Raw genomic sequence first — 16,987 nt, forward strand, 5'->3', positions numbered from 1 at the left:
CGAATCGTGTGCCTAGGTTTCTGATCTAGGTAGCCTGGTTAGATTTTCAACTAGGAATTTACCTTGGCTAAATATATGCAATAGCTCTTCACCAATACTTCGCGTCTTTCTCGTAAAACCTTCATAACATGCAAATCGGTAAGTAGTTTTCTCGTCACGTCACGTTCGTGGTTTAAATGGGTTTATTTTAAATTGGTTGACGTATGTAGGTGAACATTTTATAAATATTTAGAACCAAAAAAAATGTTTACATATTATATAGGTTCATCAGACATCTTATGGCCTCCTGTTAATATACGTCACTCGATTGCGGTATTTTAGGTTGACAGGAGGTGTATTTCGCACATCTATCTTGCTGCTGCCACCAAAGTATGGCTGCAAATATCCTTTCCAAAATGCTGAATTTTGGTGATGCTTTGATCTTCTAACGAAGGAATTGAGAGCACGAGCGAGGTGGATTGCCAGCCTCAAAAATCCTGGTGTCAGGGTCATTATTGATTTCGACAATGTCCCTTTTGGGAATCGAACGTGGACCTCCAGATTGTGAGCCTAACGCTCTTATCAAAAAACTTAACTTAGGTAAATATCCTTAACAGCCAGTAGCACACTTGAGAGTCGTATACATTATCAGAACCCAAGGTATGTCTTGGGTGGTCTATTAGGGTCAGCCTTGAAACGTTCATGCCTATTCATTGGAGTACCACATGCACCGCACGTTGGTCAACCGAGGTGGACATCCGGTCGCAGACTATATAAATCTGATCCAGTGCCGCATTTAAGCTTAGGCTTCATAGCCACAGGCTAGAGCCTAGAGGCCGCCAGCACAAAGGGCCCCCAGAAAGGGACTCTTCACAAATGGGCACAATTGGTTTGCAAATGAAGAAGATAACAGCGTCACATCTGTATCCTTGAAACAGTACATGTACACACCCACTCCTCTCTATATTTCTTTCACAAGTCCTGGAAACCACGTGATATCAATTATCTATGACCAAAACATGAATTCAAACTCAAATGTCAAATTCAGATACATGATGAGTAGACGGAAAAGGTGTAACTTTTGCCATCAATATATTATTTTGCCGAGATTATAATGTTGCTAGTTGATAGATATCTACTTGGCAGGATGTTGGTCCAATAAGGTGGCCTAGCACCTTGGCCCAATGCGTACAAGGGGATGGACCTTAAATGCGGCCCTGATTTGAGCCTCATTCGGAGTATGATTGTACAACCGGCCTTGGTCAACGCATTCGATGATACAAAGGCACACTTTGATTCACTACGTTTTGTAATTATAATTGTTTATGGTTCATGCTAATGATTCTTGGAAGTTCACGAACGATTTCGAGCGTTCTGCGTAATTTGGATTATGATACCGACATAACTACATACATAAACTCACGTCCGCAATCCCTCATAGGGTGGGCAGAGGCCCAAGTAATCAATAGCTTGAGGCCACTTTTGATATGAAGGGTTTATAGAAACAGCCTATCGCTTATTTCATATCGATCCCTTAGTCATCTTCAAATTGTTCCGATACTCCTACCCTATAAAACCATCTTTCAAAAACTGCCGTTTACGTAAACATTACGACCCGGCTAGCTGTATTCGCGTTATCTCCATCGACACCTCACTCCCGCATAAAGTCTGCATTCACTGCATTGCTATCTTCAGTACATCGACCTACATCCTAATTGCAAACATTTGCACATTTAATACACAAAGCTAAATTCAAAAGAAAATTTAAGTGCATTTGTTTGGTTATTTACAGAAATCTTGTTTGAATACTCCTTGCAAAAGTTACCACAAACATTTTTTGTCAGAAATAAATAATAAGCGAAATAAAAACATTTCATTTCAATGTTTTTGCGTTTTCTTGATTAATGCAGGCTTCGATCTTATGAAGTTCGGACAACATAAGCTCAGGACTATATTTTCAATAAGACTTCATTATATTTCTATTTTATCTCTAAAGTGTTTCGCAACTTTAGACTTGCCTATTCAAAGCAAAGGTTTAATCTGTCCAGCCAGTCTGCGCGCCTTGAAAATAGAGAAATCGACAAATCCGTTAAGAAATATCAGTGTTTTAATTAACTTTATTATCTTGGATCGGAGGACTTACGATCATGAGGTGTTTAATCTTCATATGGAACCTAAGCTGGCGAGATAAGAGGGATATAGTGTCGGTAATGTGAGATGTGGTTACTGACGGCAGCGGTTCCAACTTGACAGGTTTATGGACGTAGTGCGATTACCTATAATTGATGTTACGTCTGTGCAAATTGATTTTCGACTACCTCACAGTGCTACATGATACGTTTCGTATCGAAAAGAAATTGATGTTGCTATTCCAACTTGATATCTCAGACATTTATCACGGCGTTCTAGTTTACTATTTTTCGCATAATTCTTGAAGCATCTAGTAGAGTTCAAATACCTTCAAAGAGCGTTGAAAGGTCAATAACATCGAAGCCCTCAACGATTTGTGCAGAAAAATCACGACGAGCTTTAAAAGCTACGCCCTCATAAATTTTGATGCGCATTTCACTTTTTGACATGCGTGTAATTGCGAACCCGATCCAGCGCGTCAGGTTCTGCGTGGGAACGGCGCACGCGCAGCAGTTGGACCAGCCCTTCGCTGACAGAAAGATACGAACTTCCGCGCCGTGTGCGTGGGAACGCAGGATATCAACTATCGAATAATTGCAATTGCCTATTTACATACCTAGTACCCACATTCAGCAAAACCTGCTTATAATGAAGGCGGAACGCTCTAGACCTGTTCAAGAGCACAATATATTTGTTTATCACCATTGGGACTATGAAATTAATAGTTAAAGCTAATTCAGTTTGTTTCAAACACCGAGAACTTAGTCTTTAATTAAAATTCCGCCATCTTAATTGCCAACTGCAGTCTTTGTCAACTTTAAAATTGCTTAATTCCTTACAATTAGTGTCTAATTAGATGACGTTTGCATTCGCACGACTATTGTGACACGCGGAAGTGAAGTGTATGAAGAAAAATCAGTTGCGTAGAAAACGCAAAACAGCGTTACTTACATGTGGGAATGCAACGCTCTACTTAAAACGCAGAACCTATCCGTTATTTCCAGTCTAAACGAATATCTGTTTCTGTCATCATCTTTATTGGGTACGCAAATAAAACATCATGATTATGTTGCGTTGGTCTAACAGAAAGCTCGGTGAAGTGTGAGTGCTTAGTTCATCTTGCGATGAATGTAGTCCTCTGACTAACGCTAGCCCAATTGGGAATATGCTCGTGAGCTTCTGTTATGTTAATACATCAACACTACGTTTGATACGGATTCTATTAAAAGTCGTTCCAAATTGCGTGCATCTGATAACTTTCGATGATTCATAACAACTATCAAGTTATTTAATGTCGTAAAATAACAATATTGGAGGAAACGATCATTAGTACATAATGGCAGTAAATAAAATTAAGATTAAGTTAATGGTTGCCATCATATTAGAATAGCCATTTACAACAGCAAACAGGAATTGCCTAAGGAAAATAGCTAAACTCTGATAAGTATTAAGAAAGAACGTGTTTGCGGATGCATATTTTAATGCACATTTTCCAGCATCATCTAAGAGGCAACTTGCTTAAGGCAATAAGATAAAGATTTGTCCAGGAATGTGGACGCTTGTTGCCCGGGGACATCGGTCTGAACCTGTTGTCGTTCCACTATTAATGTTCCACCTGTCCACTTCCTCCCGATTAAAAAAAGAGCTTTTTATCTTTGAAACAACGTCCTAAATTCCAATGTTTTAAACAGCCGCGTGCCGATGTTTCTTTTTAAAATTAAAACCTTTAGACGAAGTGGTTTCAAAATCTTTAAAGGATCAAAATTCCAAAACCACAATGAGCTTTGTCCGTTGATTCCCACTGCGATAATTGGTATAAGCTGAGATAATGAGAGTGCACAAATAACCTGCGAAATATTTGCGCAAACCATTGTTTGTTTACCACAACAATGGTGGCTTTCACATCGTAAAAAATCTAATTCGGAATAATATGAAACGTGTTGCAAAGAAATATGAGTGTAAAAAAACGTAGCGATTGTCAGTTAGACACGCGGAAATCCTTAGCAACGACCTTTGGCATTTCTAAACGGATCCACAGTCAATGGCAAATAGTCAATTTGATATTTACACTTTGAAAAATAAACCCATCCGCTTGTTTATGTTAATTTATAGTTTCAAACCATACCTACTCGTATACGCACGATGACGTAGTGCTTACGTCATCGTGCGTATACGAATAGGCATTAAGGACCTTTTAACACCTTAAACTTTAGACTACACCGTTTCACTTTATTCCAAAGCAGCGGTTCCTTGTCTAAGTCCCGGTCAGAATGTTTATGACGAGCTTCATCGGCAATCGTCGGCCGGTGTTTTTCGCCAGTTCTACTTATGCAGGAAATGCGTGAGGGTATTCGTGATTGAAGACCGCCAGAGGCACCAAATATTCGTTTGGAGGCACTTTGAACGCACAACAGTTACGGCGGACATGACGACATTCAAACTGTCGATAAGTTTGTCACTAGTTACTACTTTATTTGAAGAATGTCTATTATATTTCAAGTTTGTAAAAGTATGTTTCTAAAAAAACATTGTCGTTTTTAAACAAATCTTTAGTTAAGTATCAAAGAAGTTCTTAGGTGTCGGTGCATGTAATACAGTCGCCAATTACATGTTCCTTTTGTACTATAAGTACCAACATAATGTTTACAATCATCAAGATTACAACCCAGCAAATTCCGCAGTCTAGTGAAGTGTAATTTTCCTTTCCTGATTTATTACCTTTGTCTGGTCGGGTCACACACTCGTTTGGGCATTTGTATTCGGTTGGCAAGCCTCGAGGTCGTTCGACCCGGCACTTGGCTTGCCTTAAGATATTCTTTCGCTAGCCGCTTTGGCATACTCGGCCGCTTCTATTGATTCTCCGTGCGTATATGTATTAGCACATTTGAAACATCACGCCTTGAGAATATATTATCCACAAATAATGGCTATTCTATAACGTCTATGGGCTATTATTTTATTTTGGGTCCCATAACCTGTCTCTCACGTTCAAACACGATTTTTATTAAAGCAAACAATTATTTTTTAAATAATTACACTATTGGTACATTTCTGATGTTATACTCGTGCTTTTATGTTCCACGTTTTTATCAAAATTATTTGAATTTAACCAAAAACATGGTAACTAAGTTGTACTTTTGAGTAACGCAGTTGTTTCCCTACAAAATTCCACTGTCCCTCTCATATATTTACTCCATATAAACATACATTACTTAAAAACTCTTCAAGACGCTATTAAAATGTAATATTTGCGGTAATAACACGTAATTTAATCTTTACTTTAACAATAATAAATATTATTTTCCTTTATCAGTTTTTAATTATTCCAAAATATTTATTGTGTCCCCGCGGCAAACCGAAAAATTACGAACACTATGTTACCATACGAAACTGAGTCTTAAAATTAGAATTTTGTATGCATTTGCGCCAAAAGTCGTATAACATATAATCAAATATTATTGGGGCGCGGGGGGAGTGCGTGGCTTTGAAATTCGCCGAGTCAGTCGCGAGGACGCCGGCGGGATAGGTGCGTGTATTAATTGGGAGACCGCTGCGTGACCGCTGTGATAGGTGAGTTTTTTGAATATTGAATAATCTTTTACGTTATATCTTAAAAAAAAGGAGCAAATATTTATATTACACGATCTGTTTTATAAAATGAATTACCATATGAGTGCTATTTTAGAATACACGTGGTTTCTACAACTGAGTTACCGATGCACTGCGTTACTGCGAAATGTAACGCAGTTGTAGCAATCGTAACGCAGTGGAAATACTCAAAGTTTTTGCTCAATATTTACAAATTTAATGGTTTTAATAATTTAATTTATAATTATTTCGTTACAGAGTGTCGAGTTTATCGTCCACAAGTCCCTAGTCAACAACGTGTTGACCATCGGTAGTGTTTCGAGCAGGGTAGCGTGCCTGATACTCAGAATATCATCTCGATATTCGCTGACTGTCATCCAGGCATACGCTCCGACCTCGGGACACCACGATGACGAAGTGGAGACTATGTATGAGGAGATTTCTAAAGCCATGCATAGCCATAAAAGCCACTACACGATTGTGATAGGGGACTTTAATGCACAGTTGGGGAAGCGTTGCGGTAACGAGCTGAGAGTGGGGCAATTTGGATTTGGGGTCCGGAACACCAGAGGCCGGATGCTGGCGGACTTTATGGAGAAGGATAACCTCTATATGATGAACTCCTTCTTCAGAAAGCCCGCACCCGCAAATGGACCTGGATAAGTCCCAGTGGAAATTATAAAAACGAGATCGATTTTATCATGTCGACAAAAAAGCACATATTCAATGATGTCTCTGTGATCAATGCCGTTAAGACGGGAAGTGATCACCGCATGGTAAGAGGCACATTGAATATCAATATCAAGCTAGAAAGATCGCGAGTGATAAAATCCACGCTCCGACCGGCGCCAGCCCAGATCCAAAAACCCGAGCGCTTTCAGCTCGAGCTTTAAAACCGCTTCGAGTACCTTGATAACTGCGCAGAAGTGGACGATATAAACGACCTGATGGTGGATGCTGTCCGTACGGTAGGTTCTAAACACTTTAGAACCCGCCGTACCAAAACGCAGAAACTCTCGCACACACACTCGAACTCATGGATAAGAGACACGAAATGAGGCTGCAGGACTCAGCGGATGTCTTACATTATAGACAACTTAATAGACAGATCTCGAAGTATTTGACGAGCGACCTTCGCCAATTTAATACTACACGTATTAAAGTGGCTATAGAGCGGAACAAGGGCTCCAAGGTGTTCGCAAAAGATCTGTCTATTGGGCAAAGTCAACTAACGAGACTGAAAACTGAGGACGGCAGAGTCATTTCGTCGACTCCCGAAATCCTGAGGGAGATTGAGATTGGAGTACCTGACGCACCTTCGATTTGCCGATGATATAGTCCTAATGGCTGAGACCCTGGAAGACCAGAACACCATGCTCGAGCATCTCAGTAACGCATCCCAACGAGTGGGTCTTAGCACGAACATTTGTGTCCAACGACCATGTCGCACCCACTCCAGTTCAGGTTGGGAACGTTACACTCGAAGTTGTAGACCAGTACATTTACCTAGGACAAATAATCCAGTTAGGTAAGTCCAACTTCGAGAAAGAGATCTCTCGTCGGATCCAACACGGATGGGCAGCGTTCGGGAAGCTGCGAATATCTTCTCGTTCAAAATACCTCAGTGTCTCAAGAGGAAAGTCTTTGACCAGTGCGTGTTGCCAGTGATGACCTACGGCAGTGAGACGTGGCCGCTTACTATGGATCCCGTGAGGAGGCTCGGTGTCGCTCAGCGGGCAATGGAGAGAGCTATGCTCGGTATTTCCCTGCTCGATCAAATCAGAAATGAGGAGATCCGCAGGAGAACTAAAGTCACCGACATAGCTCGGCGAATTGCAAAGCTGAAGTGGCAGTGGGCAGGACACATAGCGAGGAGAAATGTTTTTTAGAGAAGTTTTGATTTTATTTTATTCTAAGAGAGTTTTGTTTAATTTGTCATGGTTTCAATTTAATTGTATTCTGTTTTTAATTGTTTTCAGTAAGTTAAACACCATAGATGCGGAAAGTTTACCATTATGTTACTTACTAAACTACTGCGTTACTTTTTTGTCCCCCATTTTTATGGAGACATTTTCAGAATTATAGCTAAAACTACCTAAGTATGTTTTAAAATTTTTGACTTTTTTTGATTATTTTTAATATATAAATGGCCTCCATAAATAAAATGCTTGAACTGCTATTGTTTTCTATTTTATTAAAAAAGTTTATCTCATAAAATCAAAATTAGGTAACGAAGTGGTAAACCTAACCATAAAAAGATGTATTAGACTGAAATGTTTCGTTATTTAATAATATAAGTTCAAAAATCTTTTATCTTAATTTAAAAAAAAAAGGTTTGAATTTAATGTGAACGTTCCCAATAATAAAACTACATAATGTAACAAAGTAACACAGTTGTTGTTTTTCTGCACCCTCCCTAGTATAAATATAAAAATAAGTGAAAAATAATTGGTAAACATCGCTGCAAAGTCCTGTAAAATGTGATTTAAATATTATTATTGTTATAATAGTAAGAAATATTAACAAACAATAGCATAAATAAAAAAAATTTTTTTTGGCGAATAAGTTAACCATGGGACCCAGAATAAAATAATAGCCCCTATCGTTTTAAGTTGGAATTTTGCAAAGATGAATTATTTATTGTATATCTATCCTTAAATGCTTTACCGTAGACTTCTAACTGGTAGATTTTATTAGAATGCTTGTTGTTTGCTTATCGTCTTCCCTTGTTGCATCTTTTTTTAGTATATTGTAAAAAATCCAATTTCCAAATGTCCAGTACTTAATATTTGTCAATTTGATTGGTATTTATTCTCTGTTTAGTATCAATTCAGCTCATACTGAATATAAAACCCAGTATTTGTCACAGAAATAACGTAAAAAATCTCGCGATCTTCCCTCGAAATGCGTGGCATTTTTTGCAAAGACAATCGATGGACAAAATATCGTCACAGTGGGTGCGGCGTACGCGCATGTGGCTACGTGACTCGAGTATCCCGCCTCCAACCCGCGCGAAATTCAGATGATCTAACACAACGTCTGTGGAATATTTATAAACCGAATCTGTAAATTATGTTAGGTTCAAGAATGCTGAAGTGTATTAGCTAGTGTTTTTTATTATCAGATATAATAAACATCGAATTACTTGGTACACGTACATAACCTCTTTTAAATACCTTTTTAATTATCCTTTTCGCTCTGCGTCTCTTTAGTATGGTCACAAGTATGAATAAGTAACATTCTAGTACCATATCACATTCACTTTTTGGACAAATTGAAGAGTAGGTACGTCTAAGTAAATATCAAGTATGTTAATGCGACAGGGATCTGAAGTGGATATTGCTCATGAGTAGTCATGACTAGCTGTACATGTGAAAAAGACAAATTGCAAAGTAAAAATACTATATTGGCTGTCATGGTTGAACTGAGCATCCAAAACTTATTCATATTATCTGACGTATCCAGCAAAAGTTGTGTCCATTTCTTAACGGAAAATCTAACTATAGAAATCCATTTTATGGAGTCTATTTTAAAAGTCCCACTTGTTCAAAGCAAATTCAGCATTTCCGTATTACTACGAGGGGAGGTCAAAAAGTTCGCGGAATGAGGGGGAAGGGGGTCGAAATTAAACACGAAACTATTTTTCCTTTTCAATATATTCTCCCTTAACCTTAACACATTTTCCGGATCTATCAAATAATTTGTTTATTCCATCATAAAAAAAAGATTTCTCTTTGCTGTCAAAATAGGCCGAAATTGCAGACTTGACTTCTTCATCATCGCCAAATTTTCGTCCACGCAGTTCCTTTTTCATTTTTGGGAACAAATAATAATCGCTGGGGGCCAAGTCTGGACTGTAAGGCGGGTGGTTTAATTTTTCGAACCCGCATCGGTGAATGGCAGCCGTCGCAACATGGCACGTGTGGACGGGTGCGTTGTCGTGCAAAAGGAGCACACCTCTTGACAGCTTTCCTCTTCTTTTTTCCTTGATAGCCTCTTTCAATCTATCCAGTAAAGAAGCGTAGTAATGTCCCGTTATAGTCACACCACGATCTTTATAATCAATCAGCAAAATACCTTCTGTATCCCAAAAAATAGTGGCCATGATCTTTCCGGCCGATTGTGACACCTTAAACTTCTTTGGAGGAGGTGTGCCTTTTTTATGCCACTGCATCGACTCTTGCTTCGACTCAGGTTCATAGTGGTGAACCCAGGTTTCATCTCCAGTAACAATCCGGGCCATAACTTCTTCCTTATTCTCTCCACAGAGCTCTAAAAACTGGCGAGAACACTCGACACGCTCGCTTTTTTGAAGTGGCGTGAGCATTCTTGGAACCCATCTTGCGCTGACCTTAGTCATCCCAAGATGTTGATGTAGGATATTTAAAATACTTGTTTCGGATACACCGACCATTGCTGCAAGCTGCTTCTTCTTCAAGCGGGTATCTTCTAATACAAGTTTCTCTACTTTTTCGATGATTTCCGGTGTGGTGGCCTCAATGGGCCGTCCGGAGCGGGGGTCATCTTCAATCGACTCTCTTCCTTGCTTGAAAAGACTATGCCACTTGTAAACCATGGTTTTATCAGGGGCAGAGTCCGCGTAAACTGCTAACAGCTCTTGAAAAATCGTCTGAGCGGATTTTCCTTGCTTGGTGAGGAACTTAATGACGGCGCGGTGTTCAATTTTCTCCATATTCGCTGAGTTCTTCCCGATTCACTTGTTTGCTGGTCGATAGTTCAAACGTTAATGCCCCGATTTGCTTCAAACTTGGTACATATACTGTTAATGAGGTGTGCAACTAGCGGCTACCTGTACGAGCAAACCAACCCCCTCCAACCCCTCCATTCCGCGAACTTTTTGACCTCCCCTCGTAAAGCAAGCGGACAGAAGCACTCAAAGTCTGAATAATTCCATTTGTCTTCCATTAGCGTTCCTTGTGATTTGCATAAAACAAATTACACAGAAATGCCCATATTCTGCAGATTTACAATGTGTTTGAGGTTATAGAACGTGATAAGGTTTGCAATTACAGGTATAACAGTTATTTGAATAACAGATTGTTGATTATTATACCTAAGTAGTATTTATCTACCATTATAGAGAGACAATCCAATGCATATAGAGTAGTGATGTATGCCCTTGACTTATCTACAAGAATTTACATAAATACTAACTAGATTAGAAATATCTGTGTGTTTTCAAAAATCTAGTCTAGTGAGTGAGGGTTAAAAGCCACATCGAAGCAATTCGTCTAAAAAAACAATATTGCTTTTTGACATTTGTTTGCATTGCCCATTTACTTTTATATGCGCAAACGTCAAATTGCAGTATTGCTTTTTAGATGAATTGCTTCGATCCCCCAGTTTGCAAAACATTTAATATTGGAGCAGAAATTATTTAGACAGTTTTGAAAATGAGTTAAGCATTATTTTGCATCAGCATTTGAAATGTTGTCATAACAGAGCGACAATTTTCATCGTTCAGCTTATTTCGTATCGTTTGTAAAACATCGTGGGAGTTTATTGACTTGTTGATCCTCACGACACACGCGCAAGTCAGCGTGTATGGCGGATGTAGGTGTCCGCAAATATTAGCGCTTGCCTAATCCACTCCCGACGGCATGTTTACTCAATTACCTAACGCCTTCATTTAATATTTTCCTCGTCCCCTCAATTTGAACCAGTATTAATTAATTGGTATGTGGGCAGACCGATGTGACAGTCGATTGACAACGAATGGCTTTGAATGTCTTTTGAATGGAACGGCTGTCTACAGTCGAAGATAAGTTTTCGTGACGTCACAAAGACCATCTTTCATAACAATACGTGGAGTTCGTCGACACCGTTTCGGAATGACGAGACGTCAGAATAAATTTATGGTAATGACAGAGGTAATGTGAAACATGCGTTTTGCGGTCGCGGCGGCATGCGCTGGCGGCCGCGGCGAGGTCGCCGGCGCAGCTCGCGCTATATGAATGAACGAGCGCCCCACTCCGCCCCCCATTTAGATCAATGGACCGCACGTGGCGATCAATGGTATTAAAATTGTATTGCAGATCCCACTGTAACCCCTATCGCTGCCAATTAGGTTATTATGATTGAACCTCGCCTTCAATTAAACAATTAGAAAACGAAACTGACTCAATCAAATCCAATGAAAGATTTCGTAAACATCAATCCGCCGTCAGACATTCAATGCCAATGACATCGATCTGCTTATCAGAGGAGAGAATCGGTAACTGGATAATTGACAGTTAAATGCCCTATTAGTGGTGCCCGACATAATTGAGTGGCCAGCGATAGCCATGATACGGCTGATGTGCCGCCCACGTGCGCCGGCGGCCCGCATCCGAGCCATTCTCTGATTATAAACCAATATAGCCCACGTCAATTTCTTTAATAATAAGAGTTATTGAAATACCATATCGGTTGAGCGTAGAAGGCGATAACGGCGTCTCCAATGCTGGGCCTTATAAGGAAACTGGCGCGGCCGGCCGTGGTGCAGGCATGGTTAGGTTAGTGCAGTGCTTAGTGGCCATGTTTAGTTGGCCATATGCGGCGACACCGTGACAGCTGTGTCATATGGTCAGATAATACCGCACCTTCTTTAGACTGCAGGAGGTAATGAGCGGTTTGGACAAGGTCGTTTCACTGACGCTTATGCTGATGCTTATTTTGGTAACCAATCCTAATAACATCCTTGTTTATCAATCTATTCGTCTTTTGCCTCGTGCGGGTACAAATCATGCTGCAGTGACGTCAGATATTCCAAGTGGTCGACTGTAAAGTTTCGTAAGAAATGGAATGTGTAAAGTATGAATGAATGGGCTATCAATGATCCAATCTAGGTGCGTGAATCACGGCGATCCAATAGTGTCGCTGCGTGCTGCGCAGGCGCACGTTAGAATTACGATCAGCTAATGAGTCACGCCGGATTTACATACTCGCTTGTGGAAAAAAGCCAAGGTTAAGAGGGACAGTTTTCTTAGAAATCACGCGAGCAATTAATAAGAAGGAACCAAGAACACTAGCAATCATAATTACCTCAGTTGCATCATCTAACTGCAAATTGTAATGTAAGAAAATCGTCATAATTTGCAACCGCAAATCTAGAGACATTGTTTGACTTTTTATTAGCTTTTTTGTAGATTAGCTAACACTTTAAATAGGTACGGAGTACCATCCAATAATTGTTTGTTTTCCAACGTCACAACTACGCATTAGAGTATAATATAATTTGCATGCAGGATGTATGTTTTGTTTTAGTATTATTATTGAAGCATCTCAATAACTTTTTGTATTGGCACAGGCAAGTTTTATACCTATAGAAACCGCTTCCTCAACTGCAGGTCCTCGGGTCGTTGTAACCTTGTAAAACTTCCAGAACTAGGTCGTAAGTCGGTCGCCCCGGTCGTTGACCCTAATATTTTTCGCCAATATCTTGTACAATGGTAGCATAAATCATTTCCTTCCGTCGTAAAACGCATTCATGTCCAGCTGTTGACATTTGAGGCGATAAGTGTCAACTGTTATCTCAAAGTGCTAATGGTAGTAGACACGGCATTGTATTTAACCAATATCCGGTAAGATTTGTCCCTTCTGCGCAAAAATTTTAAGTGGATCGTAAAATTTTTTGACCCTTAATGGCAGGAGAGGAATTTTAAAACGTATTATACATTTAGACCGGCAATTTTAATGCAATTAACTTCGACTCGTTGCGACAGATAATGACGGCGAAATTAAAATTGCATTTTTATTTAAAGATTTTTACATTACAGATTTTCAATTTGCATTTGTTTGAAAAGTATCGGTTTAATATTTTATTCGTTACTCCTAAAACTCTGATCAAACTAATAGTACCACTTGATAAATATTCTACTTGCTATAAATATTTTTGGAAAAGTTTGAAAATAGAAACTGAAGTATCCATTTACCCACAGTTAACTTGCCCATAAAATCGGAAGTTGTAAAGAAGCCCTGTAGCTCATCCTTCGACACGTTAGCGAAGGGTTGTTAAGACGTTGAAAACCGACCGTGGGAATCCTTGAAACTAACTCTGGAGTCACGCCTATTCACGTCAACGAGTCTTAACTAAAACTGTGAGGAGACATTAAGCCACTGTCAAATCGACACTGCTCTAATGGGGGTATGTCATCGCACGAACTTTTAAACTCTCGTTTCCTGACTTCAATACGTCATGCGGCTCATTTTGAAACGGATACGTTTTAAGCTTCGGACTCATTTTCGTAGACTTAAATATGTGGTTGCACGTTTTTGGCAATTTGTGTGCTGAAAAAAGTGTAATTTTGTGGAGTGTTGGTTATTTTCTGTGGTTATTTAGATTTTACAGCGTCGTTGAAATGTAACAAGATAATATACTTTTTGTCAGCTTAACTTTTACCATTTTGCATAAAAGTGTCGTTACTTTCGCTGCAGTTTCTTCCGCGTTTATTATACAATTGAGATTTGTTTTCATTTTCTCTTTTTTCATTATTTTCTCTTCTGAGTGTTTACATTCATCTACGAAGCTTTTGGTATGTCATCTCGACCTATAGTTTTCGATGTGGTATCAGAATCACTTCCATTCTGACAAAAAAAAAACTCTCGTAATCCTAACTCGTCACCAGGCTTTGACAGCTGACATTGTTTACTTTCATCGAAGAGGTGTAAGATCTCATATGAAACAGAGGGGTCCACTTAAAAACAGATCAACGTAAAAAGCTGTCGTAGGCGTCGACAGATGCATCGGATAGCGCGAGTGGTCTGTAGTTTAGTTTAACTGTGAGCTTCCGCCGGCTAGGCTAATCTAATACGTCTAACATGGTGAGGTGACACATCCGTGGTCTGATCGTTGAGGTCATTAAAGGTGCTAACTATAGGTACGGTTTGTGGTCTTTTACCTGCCTCTTCATGTTTCTGAACTATAACATTAATTTGATTAACAACATTAAGAATTAAATGGATATTTTTTGTGAATTGTTCGTTCTTACTGCAATTTCTCCGCTTTGTTCTAGAAATATTTGTAAATTTTTTCGTCGTTTGTGTTATGCATTATAAATACCTAATCCGTTTTATCACTTCATGAGTAATTTAGAAGAAATAGCCTCATGCTCTGATCTGATCTTGGCAGATCCTCGGTATGCCATATATTTGCTACCAACGCTAGCATAAAAATATCTATTCGTAATCTTCTCCTCGGAAGTTTGAAAATAACAGATGTTTCCTTTATGTTTTGTCAGTTTTTATACACTTTATATTAAATGGGCCCCCATTTGTCTATGAGATCAAGCGGAAATCGCTTCTGTGCTGAAATTTTTCTCGCCTTCGTCACTTGAATATCTGGGAATATTCATGATATATCACACACCAGACTTTGATGACCTTAAATTCTGCGTAAAGTGAAAAATAACAGCGATTCTTCTTATTTCTTTCTTGTCTCCTTCCTCATTTATGCTTCTCAGAATATCACAGCATGCATGACATTTCGTTTGTTACGAGGGGATTATTTTCAGCTACATATAAAAAAATCTCTGAAAAAATATACGTAGCAGATTTTTGATATAAGTTGTGATAATATTAATTTTAGCTGTGTAAATTGCCAAAGAAAAGTATATTTTTGTAGATCTGAATTGAAAATCCATTAGTTGTAGGAATAACCGTTTTCAAGACACGTACATTATCTGTTTTAATAGAGACATTAGTATTACAGCAAATTAACGTTCATAGACCGCAGCAGTTACTAAAACATAAACTTGAGTTGTACGACCCGTTTGCTATTATTATTATTTTTTACTAGTTGAACAGCCAGACGCATTGACGGATTTTCAGGAAAGTCGTCTTAAAAGTTATGCTTTTATAAGAGAGTTTGGGTGGCGCTCGAATCACGACATATTGCGAGTATACCGTTGTCCAAGGTCCAGTAAAGGACCTTATGAACCAAACAGGCTAACAATAATATTTTCACTATTCACACAATTTTATGAACATCTGTCCTAGTTTTACAATAACAACACGTCGCGTGCCATAAGCAAATCCTTCGGAAACGCCAGCTGATCTCCGCCATCCCATATCCTGCGGAAGCAACGGAAGTTGCGTCACCAGCGGAAATAGCCGCCCTCTGTGTCACCGCTGACGTCATCACCTCATTGTGCGCATGGACCACTTTACTTGACTAATCATCATTATGAACTTTACAAGTTGTTAACTCTTAAGTTGGAAACCCTTTGGATTGAATCCTCTCGAAAAAAGACAGTGACTTCTATGGCTTCTATTATAGACTGGTAGGGAATAAAAGTCATAGACGTTCCGATGGATCATTGGGCAAATCACCTGCCACATATGCACCTTAGGACTTAAGACTTACAACACACACACACTTGTTTGTATAAACAACACGCCTGTATCTACCCTCACCACCAGTATATCTAAATCCCAACCCAATAGCCAATTGCTATTAACCGGGCACAAATTTTGGAAACCACGTCCTATCAATTATCCAAACATGAACCCACAAAGTCGAATTCAGTGGTCTAAAGCTCCAGCCGGAATTCGACCCCTGACACTACGATGTAAGTGACTTCGTGTCAAAATAGGGTTTACAAGCGTGACTAACTTTGTACTTCTAAGTATTACAATTAAGTTCTAAGTTGTGAAAGTCAACTTGTCCAAAGTGAAATACTCGAAAACTCAAGTGAGATGTAACAGACTCGACGAAGGAGAGATTTGTGCGTGGGATGTCCTTTTACTGCATCGCACAGGAAATGACACTCATTAGACAATTTTCAGTAAAGTATACGTTACGTGCTCGACGCTAAACGATGTTCCCTAAATCAGTATGGTAACAAATGGTCGAAACACGACAAAAAAATAATGAGATCGATTGATCTTACTGTTCTGTTGTCTTTGGAAACGTAATTGTTTCCGAACGGAAACAGGCCACAGATAATGCTGCGATTTATCCCGCGCTGCATGTCCGGTCGTTCGTTCGTTTCACCCGAGCCCTTTCTTTCCGCGACCGACGTCGTAAATATTTTTATTGTCACACAGTCTGCTCGGAAATAAAGTCAAGTCTTCGACGTAAACATCCACTCCGGCGCAGATATTTACGACCGAATCGAACACTTAATCAACGGCAGGAAGATGTAAAATCCGCACTCATATTTTAACCCAATCAAAATATGGTAATACAAGGCGGATCCAGCTGAATTTAGCGGCTGAATCAATTTGCCCCTGCACAATTTATGGCCGTGTTTCGTCAATTAACTGGCAATTCGGTGGCTTCGATTATTTC

The 16,987-nt window shown here is 39.3% G+C and overlaps 1 protein-coding gene across 9 annotated transcripts in view; it reads left to right on the forward strand.

Moving 5' to 3' along the window:
* The window catches only part of LOC126367741 (E3 ubiquitin-protein ligase HECW2), a 126,607-nt gene that overhangs the window by 28,576 nt on the left and 81,044 nt on the right, over positions 1–16,987 (forward strand). The gene's annotated exons all lie outside the window — the stretch shown is intronic.

The sequence above is a fragment of the Pectinophora gossypiella genome, chromosome 6, assembly GCF_024362695.1.
Source record: "Pectinophora gossypiella chromosome 6, ilPecGoss1.1, whole genome shotgun sequence".
NCBI classification, from domain to species: Eukaryota; Metazoa; Arthropoda; class Insecta; order Lepidoptera; family Gelechiidae; genus Pectinophora; species Pectinophora gossypiella.